The 18,574-nt window shown below is 41.2% G+C and overlaps 1 protein-coding gene across 14 annotated transcripts in view; it reads left to right on the top strand.

The window, feature by feature from the left end:
• Positions 1-18,574, top strand: part of enc (encore) — a 188,324-nt gene that overhangs the window by 15,503 nt on the left and 154,247 nt on the right. For all 14 annotated transcript variants that reach the window (XM_067756599.1, XM_067756598.1, XM_067756595.1 and 11 more), the window contains exon 2: positions 9,211-9,556. The gene's annotated coding sequence lies outside the window, so the exon portion shown is untranslated. The remainder of the gene's footprint in view (positions 1-9,210; positions 9,557-18,574) is intronic.

Raw genomic sequence — 18,574 nt, 5'->3', positions numbered from 1 at the left:
AATGGTCCCTTCCAACCCCATTTGGTCCATTGGTCCATTTTCTTCAATTTGGTCCTTTTTAGGCAGTTGCCACGATTTTGGTACTTTTCTTTCTTTTTCACTCAGGTAAAAATTCACAATATTGCCTAAAAAATTTGCTGCACATTCGTTAACCCACATATAATTTTGAATTTACTTGAATGGATTTCTCACCACAAAAAATTGATCACTCAATAAAAATGTACGAGAACAGTGAAATTTCACCTAGGAAATAATTTAGGCGAGGCATTAAAAAGAAAAGTGTTGGCAAACACACTGTCGTTAATTGTTGATGAAACAGCCGACTTATCAAAAAAACTCTTGTTTAATATTTATAATAATAATGACTAGATATTTCAATCGGTTATTAAACACTTAGTGAAAGATTTTTGTCACTAGTAGAGCTAAAAGTATGTATTTCAAATGCACTTGCGCCTCTAAGAAATTTGACAAAGCTTGCAACTGATGAAGCGTGGAGTTTAATGAATTGAAAACTAAGTAAAAGGATGAAACTAATTTATTGTATATTAAGTTTACTTTCCACTTACTTAATTCAAGCCTACCGAGAGAAATTGAGAGTTTGTGAAGGCACATCGATATTTAAATCTTTTTCACCAAGCACAAGAAATATTTTAACTGGAAGGCAGAAATATTTCTTGAAGGCGATAACTTTATAGATGTACAACGAATGCGATTAAACAATTTTATTTTTATATTCAGCTTTTGAAGCAAATGCAAAAGAGATTTGATTTTGGAAGAAATATTTTACGTAAAGTTATCTCCGTAGGTGCTAGCATTAACCCCTGATGCCAGGTATATACCAAAAAATAAAACAAAAATTTGGCCTTTTTTTTTTGAGATTTGGTCCTTTTTTCCATGATTTTTGGTCCCAAATGAAAACATGGTGTGGCAACCGTGTTGGCCGAGCAGAGATCTGCAATGATTAGTTGTAAACGTAAACAGAACGCGACATAAGTGGCAATTACCCACCGACGTGTGCCGTACGTACGGATGTTTGTCGTACGAAACACGTTTGACCGAACCCTCAAGCCCGTAGGAATCAATGTGTGCGTCTGTGTACATGTACATAACATATTTGTGTGTGTATTGTTTACAGATAAGGACTGTTGCCATTGACCATCTTGCATGCATGCTTATGGAAACATCAACTTTTTCCAATTTAATTTTTGATGTTGTAAAAGGCTGGAATTAATATTAAATAAATATAAATAGATCACATATATATAATCTGCACTTTTACATAATTATTTCGAATTATTTTCACAATTTTTCAAACTTTAATTAGGTGTTTTTGCATAAAACTGCAAACAGTCAAAAATTAGAGCACAAAAGTTTACTAGGCAACTCTGTCTAGTGAGAGAGCGATCAGCTGACACGTTCTTACGGAAAAAATCAAAATTGTTTTGATTTCTACGTTCCGGGCTACGTACGTACGGGCGTTGCACGTCGGTGAGTTTTCGTTTACATTACACACTCATAAGATACGTCGTGTCAGCTGACACGTTTTTGGGACGTACGTTCGTGAGTAACTGCCGCAATAGGCAAAGTCACAATAAAATATGATTTTAAGTTAGTTAACACTCGAAAGAAGAACTTGACTGTTCAAAGTTGACTTCGAAGAAAATAAATTTAACAAAAAAGCTTTTCTAAGAACAAGCTTCTATTACTTGTTAATAAAACGAACTAAAAAGTAAAAAATAAAACTAAAGAAAAAAAAACTTTTTTAAAAATAAGCTTTTGTTATTGGTTAATAAAATTAACTAAAAAGTAAAAAATAAATTGACTGTAAAGAAATATAACACTTTATAAGTTCATTGTAACGTTTAACGATAATTAGGCTTTTTCGTGTGCGACAAAAAAATTCCATATTGTACATAATTATATATTTTTAACATTAAAGCTTTACACCTAAATTATTAAATCTTACAGTTTATATCTTAGTCCTAATTGTTCTAATAAAACGTGTTACTTTGTGACAGCAAGAAAAGGAGGTCTTAAATGTTCTTAATTATACCATCAAAATTTTAAACGCTTTTTATTAGAACAATTAGGACTGTGATATAAACTGTAGGATTTAATAATTTAGGTGTAAAGTTAATGTTAAAAATATATAATTATGTACAATATGGAATTTTTTTGTCGCACACGAAAAAGCCTAATTATCGTTAAACGTTACAATGAACTTATAAAGGGTTATATTTCTTTACAGTCAATTTATTTTTATACTCGTTTGAGCAGAGCTCACAGAGTATATTAACTTTGATTGGATAACGGTTGGTTGTACAGGTATAAAGGAATCGAGATAGATATAGACTTCCATATATCAAAATCATTAGGATCGAAAAAAAATTTGATTGAGCCATGTTCGTCCGTCCGTCCGTCCGTCTGTCCGTTAACACGATAACTTGAGTAAATTTTGAGGTATCTTGATGAAATTTGGTATGTAGGTTCCTGAGCACTCATCTCAGATCGGTATTTAAAATGAACAATATCGGACTATAACCACGCCCACTTTTTCGCTATCGAAAATTTCGAAAAACCGAAAAAGTGCGATAATTCATTACCAAAGACGGATAAAGCGATGAAACTAGGTAGGTGAGTTGAACTGATGACGCAGAATAGAAAATCAGTAAAATTTTGGACAATGGGCGTGGCACCGCCTTCTTTTATAAGAAGGTAATTTAAAACTTTTGCAAGCTGTAATTTGGCAGTCGTTGAAGATATCATGATAAAATTTGGCAGGAACGTTACTCCTATTACTATGTGTATGCTTAATAAAAATTAGCAAAATCGGAGAACGACCACGCCCACTTTTAAAAAAATTTTTTTTTTTAAGTCAAACTTTAACAAAAAAATTTAATATCTTTACAGTATATAAGTAAATTATTTCAACATTCAACTCCAGTAATGATATGGTGCAACAAAATGCAAAAATAAAAAAAAAAATTTCAAAATGGACGTGGCTCCGCCCTTTTTCATTTAATTTGTCTAGGATTCTTTTAATGTCATAAGTCGAACAAAAATTTACCAATCCTTGTGAAATTTGGTAGGGGCTTCGATTCTGGGACAATAACTTATTTCTGTGAAAAAGGGCGAAATCGGTTGAAGCCACGGCCAGTTTTTATACACAGTCGACCGTCTGTCCTTCCGCTCGGCCGTTAACACGATAACTTGAGCAAAAATCGATATATCTTTACTAAACTCAGTTCACGTACTTATCTGAACTCACTTTGTATTCGTATAAAAAATGGCCGAATTCCGACTATGACCACGCCCACTTTTTCTATATCGAAAATTACCAAAAACGAAAAAAATGCTATAATTCTATACCAAATACGAAAAAAGGGATTAAACATGGTATTTGGTTTGGTTTAGTTACGCAAAATATAACTTTAGAAAAAAACTTTGTAAAATGTGTGTGACACCTACCATATTAAGTAAAATGAAATGAAAAAGTTCTGCAGGGCGAAATAAAAAACCCTTGAAATCTTGGCAGGAATACTGTTCGTGGTATTATATATATAAATAAATTAGCGGTATCCAACAGATGATGTTCTGGGTCACCCTGGTCCACATTTTGGTCGATATCTGGAAAACGCCTTCACGTATACAACTACCACCACTCCCACTTTAAAGGCCTCAGTACCCATATCGTACAAACAAAGTCTAGAGGCACCCCTGGTCCACCTTTATGCCGATATATCGAAAGGGCGACCACCTATACAACTACCACCACTCCGTTTTAAAACCCTCATTAATACCTTTAATTTGATACCCGTATCATACAAACACATTCTAGAGTCACCCCTGGTCCACCTTTATGGCGATACCTGGAAAAGGCGTCCACCTATAGAACAAAGCCCCACGCCCTTTTAAAATACTCATTAACACCTTTCGTTTGATACCTATATTGTACAAACACATTCTAGAGTCACCCTTGGTCCACCTTTATGGCGATATCTTGAAAAGGCGTCCACCTATAGAACTAAGGCCCACTCCCTTTTAAAATACTCATTAACACCTTTCGTTTGATACCCATATTGTACAAACGCATTCTAGAGTCACCCCGGTCCACCTGTATGCCGATATCCCGAAAAGGCGACCACCTATACAACTACCACCACTCCCTTTTAATACCCTCATTAATACCTTTAATTTGATACCCATATCGTACAAACACATTCTAGAGTCACCCCTGGTCCACCTTTATGGTGATATCTCGAAAAGGCGTCCACCTATAGAACTAAGCCCCACGCCCTTTTAAAATACTCATTAACACCTTTCGTTTGATACCCATATTGTACAAACGCATTCTAGAGTCACCCCTGGTCCACCTTTATGCCGATATCTCGAAAAGGCGACCACCTATACAACTACCACCACTCCCTTTTAAAACCCTCATTCACACCTTTAATTTGATACCCATATCGTACAAACACATTCTAGAGTCACCCCTGGTCCACCTTAATGGCGATATCTCGAAAAGGCGTCCACCTATAGAACTAAACCCCACGCCCTTTTAAAATACCCATTACAACCTTTCATTTGATACCCATATCGTACAAACACATTCTAGAGTCACCCCTGGTCCACCTTTATGTCGATATCCCGAACTATGGCCCACTCCCTTTTAAAATACTCTTTAATACCTTCCATTTGATACCCTTGCCATACAAACACATTCCAAGATTACCCTCGGTTCATTTTCTTACATGGTTGTTTTTCCCTTATGTTCTCACCATAGCTCTCAACTGAGTATGTAATGTTCGGTTACACCCGAACTTAACCTTCCTTACTTGTTTACTTTTTAGTTAATTTTATTAACCAATAACAAAAGCTTATTTTTAAAAAAAGTGTTTTCTTTAATTTTATTTCTTTATACCTTGCGGATAACTGCCTTGCTTCCTCCGTGTCATTGTTGTTCCTCTTTCTGAGAAGCGATTCTTTTATTTTCCGGCGCTGTTCAATAATTGTCCACGTATTATTTTTTAGCCATACATTCTTTGCTTTGTTTTTGTGTCCAAGAATACTGCTACCAAGTTCTTGGTAGATATTATTAACGGAGTCTAGCCTGTCAGCAGTACTACCACTCGTGTTTACCTGTTCAACAGGTTCGACACGGTCGCGTACTGCGGCATTAAAGGCATTTTGATATTCTTCATGCTTTAGTTTCTCAATATCAATTTTCTTGCTCATTTTTTGAAGGTTTTTCTGTACTGCGGCTACCTTAAATATGAAACTACCAGCTACAAAAGGTAGTGATGGCTACCAATATCAGCTCCTCTTTTAACGCGCACATCTAGCAAGGATGACCTCCATCTGCTGTTTATTAGTACGTGATCAATTTGGTTATTGGTGCGTTGATCCGGAGACGTCGCTGTTGCTTTGTGGACTAATTTATGTGGGAATAAGTTTCCACCGATCACCAAACCGTTTTCGCAACAAAATTCTATAAGCCTACTACCATTGCCATTCCGGGTACCCGGGCTGTGTTTACCCAGGTATATATCTAGACCATCATTGTCAGATCCAACTTTTGCATTAAAGTCGCCCAGAAAAATCGAAAAATTCGTTTTTGGTTTCGTCATTTTGTCTTTCTGTTGGTTCATAAACATTTATGATGACTAGTGCGAAGTTTAAGTATAATAATTCTGCGGTTTATCGTCACCCATTCAATGATACTTTTCGCTATTGTACTTGTTATTAAAAAACTTACGCCGCTGGTGTGACTCTCTCAGGGCCCTACTCACTGGCAGTAATCGCATTATCTTAGGCGATTTCAATGCTCATCATGATATATGGCATTCAAACTTGCAGGCAGAGAGTAGGGGAGCAAATAGAAGAAACGAAGTTCTGCACAATAAACGGAGACGCCCCCACACGTATGGTAGGAAGCTTCCGCAGTTCGCCGGATATATCAATCGTGAGCGCAGGACTCGTAAACTGCGCCAACTGGCAGTCGATGGTAACATTGGCATCAGACCACTTGCCTATACTTATTTCGCTCGAGCGTCCCGCCGACTTCATCGTCACAGAAAAACGTACTTTCATAAATTTCAAAAAAGGAAATTGGGACGAATCCATATCTCGACTGACGCTCGCCAAGGGGAGCGTGCTTTCCGCAACGTCATTTAATCCGCCTCGGCTTGCTTCATTCCCGCCGGTAGAATTCCCGAAATTCGGAGCGGGCGAAATGGGAGGAGCACCTAAGCGGTTGTAACCTCTGCCGGTGTAGGTAAGCTTTGGTCCACCGCAAGGTCCCTATCGAATCCGTCTAGGTTAGGTTAGGTTGAACTGGCCGGTCCATGAGGACGTCACATAGACTAATTGAGTCCGTAGTGTCGCCAGAAGTTTATTTTAACGACCAAACTGAAAACCCCAAACAAAAACCAGGACCTATGTTATAAAATAACTCCGTCCTCTTGGCAAATACTAGAAGCTTCCTAGGACTTAAGCCACTTGCTGTTTCTAGATCTGACAGCTGTATCACTCCTAATAGCTGGAGTCTTAGCTTGGCAAGTGCAGGGCACGAGCACAGAACGTGCTCGATCGTTTCCTCCTCCAACCCTCACATCCTACATCTGCTATCACTGACCGAACTTAATTTAAAGGCATGTGACGCCAGAAGGCAGTGTCCAGTCAAAATACCCGTCATGAGTCTACATTCCTCTCTTTTTAATGATAGAAGCAACTTTGTTAGTCTAAGGTTATAAGACCTATACATAATCTTCGACACTTAACAGCACCGCGCTTGAACTCACGCCTTTCCCGCTTGGTCGATCATGTGCATCTCTCGCCTTCGCTTAATCTCGCCCAGTCTAATTGGGGTGTCTACGGAGCAAGCTTCAAGGGATGCGCCCTTTTTAGCTAGTTCGTCTGCTTTTTATGCCCTAGGACCCAATAAAGATGTATGCTTCTCCCTGTCCCGATTCTCCCCAGAAATTACTTACACTCTAACACGCATTTAGATGCTGTGCTATGCGCGATTATTGCCTTAATTGCTGCTTGACTGTCAATATAAAAGTTGACACGGTTGCAGCTTAAGCTATTCTCTTCCAGGGTTTCTACTGCTTTGGTTACGGCTAATATTTCCGCTTAGAAAACGCTACAGTAATCCGGCAGCCTGTAGGATCTGCCTATTTCCGGATCAGCACAGTATACCGCAGACCCTACTCCTTCCACTACTTTGGAACCATCTGTGTACACATGTATCGCCTCGTCCGCCATTTGCGCACCCTTGCGCCAACCGTCCACCTCTATTGTGGCCTTAAGATCTCCCTCGAAGCGCAGATAGGGAATCAGGTAGTCTGTTCGTCTTGTGATTGATGACGCTATACTACTATGGCCATATGGTCGGCGCTCAAGCTGCCCTGAAGCACCGAGCCTGGTTGCGGTTGTAAATGCTTTGTTCTTTCCGTCTAAGCACAAAGACAAAATTTCCATCGCCTTTGGCGATAAAGTGCTGTCGGATGCGAAAAAATGCGCGAGCGCTTTTTGCCGACAATATATAATGCATTCTAAAGTCTCCAATTACCATTACCGCCAAAGAGGTTGAGGATCCCATCGGTCATGCTAAACCATCCAAAGCAGTGGGCCCAGACGGCATAGCCATGCCGATGCTTAAAAGCCTAGGGAAAGATGGGTTCAAATATTTAGCACATGTCTTCAACCTGTCTCTTTCTACCTTTGTTATTCCTGAAAAATGGAAAATGGCCAAGGTGGTCCCGCTACTAAAGCCTGGGAAACCGGCTAACATAGGAGAGTCATATCGCCCCATATCTCTCCTATCGCCAGTAGCCAAGACGCTTGAAGCCATTTTGCTCCCCTACTTCAAAGCAAATTTGCAGCTAGCCTGTCATCAGCATGGCTTTAGAAAACTCCATAGCACCACCACCGCGCTAAATGCCATTAGCACCCAGATAAATTGCGTTTTAAATCAAAACCCCACCATAGAACAGTACTCGTTGCGCTAGACCTATCAAAAGCATTTGATACGGTCTACCACGGCACATTGCTGCAAGACCTGGAAGGGTCTACCCTTCCCCCATGTCTTAAAAGGTGGACCGCAAATTATCTGAGTGGTCGGCAGCCATCGGTGCAATTTAGAAACGAAAGATCAAAACCAAGAAGAATTAAACAAGGGGTGCCACAGGGTGGTGTCCTATCCCCACTTTTGTTTAGCTTCTACATATCAAAGCTACCTTCGCCACTAGAAGGAGTTATTATCGTTTCCTACGCCGATGACTGCACAATAATAGCCACAGGCCCAAACACACAGATCGATGACCTTTGCAACAGAATAAACGGCTACCTCCCTGATCTCGCCAGTTTTTTCGCCTCGCCAAACCTGGCATTATCACCGACTAAATCCTCCGCGACCTTATGGACGTCCCAAATGTCGACTATTTTGGACAGCCAGGTCGATGGCACTACGCTACCGACTGTCCTACACCCCAAAATCTTGAGTGTGACGTTTGATCAGGATCCACATTTTGGTGAGCATGCAGCGCAATTGTAACGAAAATTCAGAGCCGTAATAAAATCCTCAAATCTATTGCTGGCAGTACTTGGGGAAAAGACAAAGAAACGCTCATTACCACTTACAGAGCAATTGGCCAGCCGATTGCATGCTACGCGTCCCCTATATGGTCGCCAAGCCTAAAAACTACTCACTGGAAGAAGCTACAGGCCTGCCAAAATACTGCTCTCAGAACCGGCACGGGCTGTCTTCTTATGTCCCTAGAACATCATCTACAACCCGTTTGGTATTATGTAGTAGTGACTTAGAATGTGGGTGACTGCGACGCAAAGTGTCACTGCATCGTACATAATCTGGTTCTTAATGTTAGCGAAGTACACTTTCATTTCCTTGCTATATTTAAATTGATGTGGGACTAGGCATATTGATTGAGCCACGCGCTTTGATAACGTCCATACAAAACAAAACTGAATAGGATGAAGGTAAGAAATAGAGTCAATGACAACAACAAAAAAGTAATAAAGAAGACTGTGCATTGACTGAGTAAAAGTTTAACATGCATTTCCTAGCAACTAGCATTATTTAATGCAACTAACTAAAACCATAATACCAACAATACTTAAAAGGGCTATTATAAATGTGAAAAAGCATTAAAAAGAAGTAAAAAAATTTATATTCTTTCACCTTTACAGATTGCACGCTACTAAAAAACAGACTGAAATGCGTTTAGTCAATGTCAAGGAAACAAGAAATAAGAAAGTGAACAAAATGTTAGGAAACGAAGTGTAAGGGGTAACAAAGTGGTTTTACTATAGCATGGTGTTGTGATATTTGACGTAAGTAACGCGTTATATGCCATAACAATTTGTTTACCGGACGTCGATATTTGTTAATATTTTCCGAAATGCATTTTATGTCGAATGCTTTGTGCCCTATGGCAGAAAAGATGATGATTGGATCCTTAGCACCATCAATTTATACACAATATCTACAGCTTGCTTGTCAGTTTGTGGAGATAGAGTAACACAAAAAATACTGGTGAGTAAAAAAGGAGAGAATACATTTTTTTTTAATTATTATAAATAAATATTGCTGATTTTTGATAGCCTTGTAATGACTTATTATTGTAAAAAATTTAATGAGCTGATAGGCCTTAGTTTTATTTATATAACATTTTCGTTTTAGATTTTTAGTGAAGAACTCTCCAAATATCATTTTTATTGGTGTGAGATTAATAGTTGAAAAATATGTTCTGAATATTTGAAAAGCAGGAACTCCTTTAACTATCCTGAAACATACACACACAATTACATGTTTAGCGATAACAACTAAATAGGTGGAAATTATATTTTTTTGTTATTTTTTATTTCTTAAACTCAGACAAATCAGAGAATATATGGTTTGGGTGGCCAACAAAAGAAAAATAGCTGTTAGGCTATTCAGATAGAAGTTGTGATAAATAAAAGAACATTTTGATTCAGGATAGACAGTAGACCCAGTAGCCACGAAAGGGTCTTAGCAAAACTTTATAAGTGCGTACTTAAGTTATTTGCTTTCCCTTCTCTTTTTTTTATATTTTTAATTACATTATTATTTATTTTATTTTATTATTTGAAACAATTCCAATTAGGCAATTCAGATAGAAGTTTTGGTAAATAAAAAATATTTTGAATGAGGATAAGACATATTGTCCCAGTAGTCACGTAAGGGTTAAGCTGAACTTTATAAGTATGTACATGATTAAGTTATTTTCTTTACTTATCTAAATTTTTTATATTTTTTATTACATTATTAATTTTTTTTATTATTTGTTTATACCTTCCTAATATTTTATATTTTTATTACATCGTTTATTCATTTTATTTAATTTTTTATAATTTTTATTTTTTATCTTATTATTATTTTCTTTGCCTTCCTAATTTCTTAAAATTTTTATTTCATTCTTAATATTTTTATATTTTTAGTTTTTTATTTTATTATTTTTATTCTATTTTCCATTTGATAAACTTAGACAAAACAGAGCAAATATGGTTCGGGCGACTTATGAAACAAAGAATTTTTACTGGGAAATTCAGATAGAAGTTTTCATTAATAAATAAATATTTTGAATGAGGATGAGACATATTGCCCCAGCAGTCACGAAATGGTTAAGATGAAATTTATAACTGCACACTTAAATAAGTTTCTTTACTTTTCTAATTGTTTTTAATATATTTTATTTGATTATTTATTTTTTATTTTATTATTTTTGTTTATCTTTTATTTAGTAAACTTATACATAGCAGGCCAAATATGGTTTAGGGGACTAACGAAAGAAAACATTTCGATTGAGCAATTCAGAAGTTGTGATAAGTAAAAGAATATTTTGAATGAGGATGAGACATATTGCCCCAGCAGTAACCAAGGGGTTAAGTAGAAATTTATCGGACCAATTCTAAATATTCTCGCAGATTTTTTTATTCCCGCGGAAAAATTCCTCCAATTCTGTTCTCCTAGGGAGAACAATAATTGGGGAATAGGAATTTCGAATTTTCGAAGTCAGCTGTTTTGTCAATAGAAATTTCGTTGCACATTTCTTATTTTGTTTAAAAAATTTAAAAGTTTAATTATTGTTGCAAATTTGTTGGAAATTAAGAAATAAAATATAAACAATGCACAGTATGTGGTATTCACTGAAATGAGTAATGAATTGGTGCCACAGCAACATCAACAGCGGAACATATGAAGAAGACGGCCGCATAACACAAATCTGCGGAGTTGCCTGCTTTCATTCAGCAAAGCAATTTTCTTCTGGCCAAGTTGAGTTGAATTCGTCCTTCGTCATATGCCAAAATCTATTTATGCCTTATTAAAAAACCCTTGCGCAATTTCTGGATGGCTGCATCAAATATGTATACCACGAGCTCTACCGTTGCTTATGATATACTTTTCGACCTAAAATAAAGAATATTGTGGTTGTAGTTGTTTTTGTATTAACAGTGAGAATATTGTGGTAGAATGTACATACATATTTTAGCACAAATTTGTACAAATAAGTGTTTTTTCTTAAAATAACAAATTTCCTTTAACTATTTTGATGCATTCCCTTTAATTTAACAAGTGAAAAAACTCCTATGAAATGACAGAGAAATCTCCCTCTCCCTCACATTCATAATACCTACTTTTCTCCCATAACCGGTTTCCGCTTTCTCATTGTTCAGAATAGGAGGAAAGGGAGAAGTGAAAAAATTCACAAGGAATTTTTATTTAGAATACGAGGAATGGGAGAAGGGAAAAAACTCGCACGTAATTTTTGTTTAGAATTGGGCTGTATAAGTATGTTCATTTTTAAGATATCTTAGCCTTCCTACATTTTTTTGTATATATTATATTATACTATTTATTATTTTTGTTTTTACTTTCCTAATTCTTTTTATTCTTTATTACAATGTTTATTTATATTATTTAACTTTATTTAATAATTTTTTCCTATTATACTACCTTTATATTAATTCCCTTTCCTGTTTGTCCCCTCATTTCCATACGAATTTTTGACCCACGGAAGTCTTTTCGGTAACTTCCCGTTGAGCTAGACACTTGATACTTAGATCATAGTTCAGATCTGGGGGACATTACAATACAAGTGAAAAAAATCCGCTAGGTGGCGCACGGATCGAGATATACAGAAAATTAATTTTTAAATGGAAATTTTGGGATCGACTTTTAACTAACTTCTCGGTGATCCAGAGACTTGAAACTTAGCACATAGTTTGCGATTCGTGGAAAACAAAATGCCGCCAGGTGGAAGACGAATCGAGATAAACGAAAATCCCTGAAAATCTCTGAAAAAACGCAGGGAATCTTCCGATCGATTTTTAAGTAACTTCCCGGTGAGCTAGAGACTTGAAACTTGGGCCGTGAGTCAGAATAAGGTGACAATGCAATATTTGATCAACAAAATTTCAATAGGTGGGTCATGGATCGAGATATTAAGAAATTTAGTTTTGATTTGGGAATTTTTCAATCCATTTTTAACTATCTTCTCGGTGCCCTAGAGACTTGAAACTTGGCACACAGTTCGAGGCTTGGTGACAATACAATTAACATAAAACAAATTTCCGCTAGGTGGCGCGCTAAGTGAGGTAACTACAAATCCTTGAAAAACGAGGGGAATCTTGCAATCGATTTTTGAGTAACTTCCCGGTGAGCTGGAGATATGAAACTTGAGCCGTTAGTCAGAACCCGGTGACAATGCAATATTTTATAAAAAAAAAAAATCCGCTAGGTGTCGCACTTGTAACTTAGCACATAGTTCGAGACCCGGTGACAACACAATTTATAGAAAACAAAGTTCCGTTAGGTGGCGTGCTAATTGAGATAACTACAAATCCCTGAAAAAACGAGGGGAAGGTTAGGTTAGGTTAGGTTGCAAGGGCTGAGCTGGACACTATGGTAATAGCTCACTACTTAGGCCACCACTAGGCCCATTGTAATACCCTATACGGTCTCAAAGAGGACCTCTACCCTGCCTAAAGCGGGTCTAACCAACTCGTGAAAATTATAAATTTTGCTAGAGCCTTTACTTCATAGCTAGATACCTCAGCAAGGTCATGTAGAAAAGGTTTACCAAGGATGGCCAACCTACGTCTACTAAGCGATGGATAATGACAGAGAAGGTGCTGGACACTATCTTCCTCTTCTGTACATCTGCAGCTGCGACAATAGTCAAAGGTCGTTACCCCCATTCTAGCACCATGCGTGCCTATTAAGCAGTGCCCTGTTAGAACCCTTATCAGGGACGATAGAACTGATTTGTTTAAAATCAGAAGCACTTCTGTGCGCCCCTTGTCATATGAGGGCCAGGTTTGCCTGGATGTCTCACACGATGATATGGCTGACCATAGTTCTTTTGCAATTCTTATAGTGCTTGTGTTCACACGAAGCCTGAAGTGGCCATGGGTATACCTACCGAATCATTTCCCGAAAATATATGGCCGGTGCAATTGCCTTCAATATCCCTGTGCCCAGGTACCCATATAAGGCTGATGCTGAAGTGCTGAGCCATCTCGTTAAGAGATCTGCGGCATTCAGTGACCGAATTTGCGTTGTCGATGAATGAGTCCAGGGCCTTTAATGCGGCCTGACTGTCTGACAAAATAAACACCCGTTTACCATCCTTAGGCATAGACCCGAGATGGTTCACAGCCCTGTGTATTGCCAGCATTTCCGCTTGGTAAATAATGCAGTGATCTGATAGGCGAAAAGAGAAATCTAGACCCAGATACGAGGCCTGCTCCCACCTTCCCGTCAAGCTTAGAACCATCCGTGAATATGTTGATGGCACCCGGTACCGTATGTTGTCTGGTATTCCAGTCCTGTCGCGATGGTATATATATACTATAGTTTTTAATGAAGACGCTCTTTGGCGTGCAGTAGTCAGTGCGCACCGGTATTGGGACTGGGGCGTTCGTGCCCAGGATTCTTGCATGTCCACTAGATCCATTTGACCAGAGACCTGTTTTCCTTATGCGTAGAGCGGCGATGACCGCTATTTCCTTCGCCACCAGTTCAAGAGGTGGAAGGTATAGCATTGTGTTGAGTGCTTCAGGTGGAGTGGAGCCGAGAGCCCCGGTGATGCAGTGCTCCGAACTCCGTTGCACCTTTTGAAGCGTTTTAAGATAGGTTGTTTTAGCTAGTGCAGGCCACCAGACCAAGGTACCATAAAGAAGAATCGGGCGCACAATGGCTGTATAAATCCAGTAGGTAACCTTAGGGGAGAATCCCCAGGAGGTGCCAATTGCCCTCTTGCAGGTGAACAGCGCTGCTGCTGCCTTCTTGCATCGCTCCACTATATGGTCACGCCATAATAGCTTCCTATCCAGAATGACTCTCAAATACTTGACTTGATCGCTAAACGCTAAAAACGTACCCCCAATTCTTGGCGGTGTTAGATTTGGTACTTTGTACCTCCTCGTGAAGAGGACAAGCTCGGTTTTATCCGGGTTGACTTCCAAACCTGTGGCTGTGGCCCAGTGCGAAATTTTGGATAGTGCCCCTTCCATTAGGTTGCAAAGAGTTTGCGGAAATTTCCCCCGCATGGTGACGCAGATGTCATCTGCATACGCGATCACTTGGTGACTTTCTGATTCCATGAGGCGTAGTAGTTGGTTGACGGTAACCACCCAAAGTAGCGGAGAGAGAACACCTCCCTGCAGAGTGTCTATGCCGAACGGTCTGCGGCATCCACCTAGCTCAGTTTTAATATGCCTAGGCGTATATAAACTCCACCAGGCACGCGTCCACCCCAGATCGGTAAGCGCCGAGGTGATGGCCTCCGGAGAACGTTGTTGAAGGCACCCGCTATATCTAGAAATGCCACCAATGTGTATTCCTTGAGGTCTAATGACCTTTCCATAACGGATACCAGTGAGTGCAAGGCGTGTCAGTTGACCTGCCCTTAGTATAGATATGCTGAGCTTGCGAAAGAAGCGACGGCTCAATCCTCCTCCTGATGTAGTCCTCTAGGAGTCTTTCGAGTGCTTTAAGCAGAAAAGAAGATAAGCTTATAGGCCTATAATCATTTGGTTTAGAGTGGGAGGTTTGACTTCCCTCCACGATACTGGTACGTAATTGAGCCTGAGACAACCTATAAACATCCCTTTAATCCAGGGCCTTATAAGTTCGGCAGTATACTGTAGATGAGCCGGAAAAATTCCATCCGGCCCGGCGATTTATAGGGCTTGAAGGTCTGTAAAGCCCAATCTATCCTTTTATCATCTGTGATTTCGCTTATCAGCTGATCATTGGTGACCCTCCGCTGACAATACTTGAAGACACGCCCGCACTTGCTGGGAAGTGCGTATCCATTAGCAAGTTTATGGGTTCAGCGCTGGAGTCCGTCCATCCGGCTTTTGGACGTAACTTAGCTGAGTTGGAGATTTCGATAGCACCTTTCTTAACCGGGAGGCCGCGGATGTGGATTCAATCCTGCCGCAGATATCCCTCCAGGAGGATCGCTTTCCATTTCGGATTGCTTTTTTATATATATTTATTTTCGCTTTATAAGCAGCCCATGAGGATTCATGTCCATCATGCTTTGCTTTATTAAAGGCCGCCCTACATGACTTCCTAAGCTTATCAAGATCGGACGACCACCATGGTGGTTTGTGAGTTTCCAAAACCTTTTTAGTCGGGCAAGCCCTATCTAAAGCATTGCTACATTTTTGACTAAAATTATTTACAAACACGTCTAGCTCCACCTCGCTTTCTGGGGCTCGCACCTCTTCAGATAGCTTTTTACCTATTATCTTCTATAGTAGCCCCAGTTCGTTCTTGTAATATTTTGTATGTACTTAGGACTTGTGTGCGCTTGTGATATAGAAAAGCTTATATATCTATGGTCAGAAAAGGAGTTCTCCTTTAGAACTCTCCATGAAACGATCAGGTCACTGAAAGAGTCTGTGACCAGGGTTATGTCAAGGACCTCTTCGCGGTTCCTCGTAATGAAAGTGGGATCATTTCCCCTATTACATATACTTAGATGAGTGCCTAAAATATAGTTAAATAAAAACTCACCTCGGTCATTTGTATCACTGCTGCCCCACTGAGCGTGATGAGCATTGGCGTCGCCTCCGAGTAGGATGAAATCGTTTCGTGGATTTTCCGAAATTCTTGAAATTATCCGGTGGTAATGAGCCTTGTTGATCGTGCGCTAGGTAGAAGGAAGCAAGTTTAAAGCTCCTCCATAGCACCTCGACGCTAACCGCTGTCAGATCCCCATCGCTAAAATTGGGTAGAAGAAAAACATTAAGAGTAGACTTAGCCATATACATGTGCGAGGCTTACCCTTTTCCTGAGCGCTATAAAGCTTATACGTTGGTGTCCGCAGGCCACAGATCCTATTGCCAGCGATCCACGGCTCCTGGATTAGTACGATGTCTACCGCACCTGAAGACAGGTGCAGTAGGAGTGCAGCTGCTGCTGCTTTGCAGTGATGCAGGTTTATTTGGAGGACCCGAATCACTGTTTGTTTGCGCTCTCCTCCGTGAGCGTCGCGTCAGAATCGCCATCCTCCAGAAGCTGACCCTCAGAGTACAACCCTATGAGAGCCAAGCTTCCGCTCGAGCCTGACGAAGCGTAGCCACCAGCTTCTTCGCCCTCCTCAACCTCCATCTCGTCTTCACTGGGGGAGTTCAACCACCTCCGTACGAGACGCAAGGTTTACCAAGGCTTCAACGTCAGCCTTATAAACCTTAAGGCTTAGATTCTTGAAGCCGTAGCTTACCCTGAAATCCTGCCTGTTCAACGCTTCTACGCTTGCGCTGTCGAGCAGCAGGACTATCTGCATCGTGGCCCGTTCAGTCTTCTCCACGTTAATCACCTTCCAGTTTTGGGTCGGCAGACCCGGGTTGTACTCCTGGAGCAGCTCCAGGATATCAGCGGGGTCCGTTGGCGTCACTGGAACCCAGGCTCTCGCCCTTGGTCGTGAGGGGATATCACACGCCTCCACTACCTTGAGGCGCGCGCCCGGATACACCTCCCCTATCAGCGAGACGGCGGCTTTGTAAAGCTTCGCCGACCTGGCGTTGTCACATGCAATTAGTTTAACATTGCCCTGGAATCACCCCGCATCGGTATAAGAAGGCGGCGGACCAGGGTTGTCTTTTTTGACCTTAACGGCCACAGTAGCGAGCGCTGCCTCAATCCACTTCCACTGCTGTTTCGGGATCCTGCCATCTTCGCTGCTCTCGTCAAAAAAACCAATGACCTGCCGATCCTTGGCTATTTCGGCGAAAGACCGCGTCCAGCCTCCCTGCGTCTTGGCCCTTTTCGGTGCAGTAGAGTTGGATTCATCCATAGACCGCTGGCGCTTCGAGGCTTCATCGCTCTCGACCCAGTCCAGCCTGAACTCCGGCAACATCTGTTTCGCCCAAGCAAGGTCACGTTACGCCTTCGCCCAGTCCTCCGCGGAAACTTCCCTCTCCCTTATCGGCGAGGAGGCATTCCTACGCAGGATCCGGGCAGCCCAGCGCGTGTCCTGGTGACTGGGCTTTTTAACTCCCTTGACCCTAGAGCCGGCCACGCCCACACTCCTGGAGCCCCCAGCAGCCAAACCGCCAGACGCTTGACGGCGAATGGCAGCCGTGCTGGTGGCTACGAGATGGGCGGCAGCCGCCCCAAAGGCCTCCCGGTCGGTGGCCCCTCCCCGAGAGGTACCGGCCTTTGGAATACCCGGCTGGATTTTCCATCAGCCTTTCCTGCCTAGATTGGTCATTGGCCCTATAGCCGACCCCCCATCTCCCTGAGGCCCCCAGAAGTTGACCCACCAGACGCTTGTCGCTGGGTGGAGGGCCTGCTGGTGGGGGCCAATGGAGGGGCGGTAGTAGCACGGATGGACTCCCGTTCAGTACCCCCTCCATGAGAGGTACTGGCCCTCGGACTACTCGAACCGGATAATCTCTCGGCCCTATTCTGTCTGTCTGCCGCTGCAACAGCGAACCTCTGAGGAGTTCTCTCAGCTAACTTGAGGCCCGGCTGAGCCGTAGCCTTTGCGGAGCAAGCTCCTGTCGGCTTCTTATTTGGAGAGCCGCCCTCCTTGTTATATTATTTTTAAATATTTCCTCCATGCTAAATTACATCCCACGAGTAGCGGATAAGGGGAAAGGTCCACCCGGACAGAGATCCGCGATGTCCGGGTAAGGCTTAATAGCATCGAAGGTCGCCCGGTATTCGATGCACTCCGTTAGCGACTGGGCTATTTATGTGCCCCCAGCCAGGCTGATCCTCGGCACGGGTCGTATAACACCTTGATCCAGCCCATTAAGGAGGAACGGAGAGAAAAGGGAAGAGAAAAAAGAAAGGAAGAAAGGGGGGGGGGGGGGGTCGCAGCTCGAATTAGCCGCCGAAGCGTTACCAGGTGCCACGACGAGGAGGCTCCGCCCCTAAATGAGGGAGGGAGGGTGTAAAAACACCTACGAGTCGGGAATTTGGGGTGACGCCGGTGAGTGCAAGGCGCAACACTCCCATGAAAGGCACCAAAAAAAAAAAAAACCAGGGGAATCTTGCGATCAATTTTTG

The sequence above is a fragment of the Eurosta solidaginis genome, chromosome 5 (genome assembly GCF_040869045.1).
Source record: "Eurosta solidaginis isolate ZX-2024a chromosome 5, ASM4086904v1, whole genome shotgun sequence".
Classification (NCBI taxonomy): Eukaryota; Metazoa; Arthropoda; class Insecta; order Diptera; family Tephritidae; genus Eurosta; species Eurosta solidaginis.
The sequence above is the reverse complement of the archived record's forward strand: the minus strand, read 5'-3'. Positions and strand labels throughout refer to the sequence as shown.